General features: G+C 46.0%; 1 protein-coding gene across 2 annotated transcripts in view; it reads left to right on the top strand.

Annotated features, from left to right (window-relative positions):
• Positions 1–79: 79 nt before the first annotated feature.
• Positions 80–2,139, top strand: part of LOC119572976 (talin-2-like) — a 97,264-nt gene continuing 95,204 nt past the window's right edge. For both annotated transcript variants that reach the window (XM_037919947.1, XM_037919946.1), the window contains exon 1: positions 80–222. The gene's annotated coding sequence lies outside the window, so the exon portion shown is untranslated. The remainder of the gene's footprint in view (positions 223–2,139) is intronic.

Raw genomic sequence — 2,139 nt, 5'->3', positions numbered from 1 at the left:
TCTTTAATGGTCAAGAATATGAATGCAGGTATGGGGTGGGTGACACAGTGTGAGGGCTCTCTCAGCGTACCCTGCTCAGTGAAGCTTTGTAAGTGGTGAAGGTCTGGTCCGTCACTCACCTGTTCCCCCATTCAGATACTGGTCGCCCGTAAAACAAGCAGGATTATCAATCACTCGCGCTATTGTGCAGGATACGGAGGGAAACTTAGCCCCTATGCGAAGGTAGGTCATGTGAAGATACTGTCAAGAAATTGCAGTCTTGTGCGGTGGAATGTTATAGAAGTTATGCATTTGAATGATAACATTTTTATAAAAGTGTCCGACTGTTATTCCCGCGTTCGCTGAAATGTCTTGTCTGTGTAAGTCCAAATTGTAATCACACGAATTGTAATAAAATTCGTGTGATTTATTTTCCTAATTATACCGCGACCATCTCTGCTGCGGAGCCCGAGGCAACACCGAGAGACTCGATGCCTTATCGAAGGCGAAATGAGCGGCGCCTTAGTGATACGGGCAGGTGTGAAGAGAGGGGGAGGGGGGGGGCTATGGACTGCAGGTCGGGCGTCATGCAAGGCCCCGCAAGGTCACGTTCTCCCGGGCGCCTTCGAGGAAATCTTGAGTCAGGTTAAGACGTTTCGCTGACGTCATATGTCTCCACCTCAAGCACCTTTATATTTTGAGACCTTATTCTAAAGTATTACCGCTTGGGATTGCAAATGCGTTGTATTACATTTAACACAGGTTTTGTACAAACATATCTGCTGGAGAATAAATAGGTCACGTTGGAACGACGCTGTGGAGTTCAGCAGTAGTGATGACTGTCGTTTAGGCCTACCGCGGGAATGAGCTCAGCTGAGGCATTGCAGCTGAACTGCCGCAATGACTGGTGATTGAAAATTAACATGAATTTCAGTACAGAGTGGAAGTGTAAGCATTAAAAAGTGACATGCTTTGGGGAGTATGAAAAGTAATTTTAGATGACATGCCAAATGCCAGGAATGATGAGGAAAGTAATTTTGTACAAGTACGAGCTATCCTGGCAAGTTGGTTGGCAGATTAGATACGCACCGATTTCAGGTAAAGCTCGCCGAGAAAGATTAAACATCGGTGAACCACATGCCTATCACGACTAGCCACTCGGCCTGACGCTTCCTGTGCTGATGCGTCTGCGGAGGTTATAGTTGCATCGCTGTAATCGTGTATGTGTGTAGCGTTTGTCGTTTCTGCGAATCTCAAGGCGCGTTAGGAGGAATTCCCAGAGTCCGCCAGATCGTAAAGAGTAAGAGGACTTGGTAAGATAATAGTCACTATTTTTGTATTGCTTTGGAAACGGTATTGATTTTTTTTCTTCCTTGCTTTTGTTTTGATTCATAATTTCTCTGCAGTCGTCTGCAATTGATATGGATCGAATATACTTACTGTTAGATTATGTGGGACATGTTGTTGTATAAATATGATGCAAAGGAGGAGTTTGGTTGGGATCCCGTGCTTGCGCTTGGGGGTTTCCTGGGAATGGTAATCAGTCTGCAGAAGGAATTTCTTGCATGCTGATGCCCTCTGAATTTAACTGGGAATACGTTTCATCATAGAGGAACTCGTGGCATATAAGGATTTGGGTGTTAGACGAGATTCGACCACTAGCATGAGGCGCCCTTTTTGTTGCATTGCAGCCTGTGATATTGAAAATTGCATTGCCACGCAGGGAAAGACAGCTCGCGCGGCGCCCCTCAGTGCCCCTGAAGACTGGCGAGGTCAGCGGCCTCGGCCAAAGAATCTGCTCGGACATGCGTTTTTGTGTCAGTGTGCCTCGTCATGTGAGGGGAATGGGCGTGCGCCCGAGGAGGCTGATGGGCGTGCGCCCGAGGAGGCTGATGGGCGTGCGCCCGAGGAGGCCGGGGAGGCGTGCGGGTGCCCTATGATTCTGTGTTTTGGACTAGCTTTGAACGTGCAGTTCTTTGAACGGGATTTAAAGGCTGGATTAGTGCGTAGGCTATGATAATTTTGTTTCTTAGTTTATGTTGTTGCTTTAGAAATTTATATTACAAATTGTGTTTAAGTAAAATATAGATGGAACTTCACGATGCAATAATTTTAAACAGCAGCATTAAACTTTAGACTGTTGCTAGTTAATCTTAAATT

Source organism: Penaeus monodon, chromosome 5 (assembly GCF_015228065.2).
Source record: "Penaeus monodon isolate SGIC_2016 chromosome 5, NSTDA_Pmon_1, whole genome shotgun sequence".
Classification (NCBI taxonomy): Eukaryota; Metazoa; Arthropoda; class Malacostraca; order Decapoda; family Penaeidae; genus Penaeus; species Penaeus monodon.
Note: the sequence above shows the minus strand (reverse complement) of the source record. Positions and strands in the feature narration are given on the sequence as shown.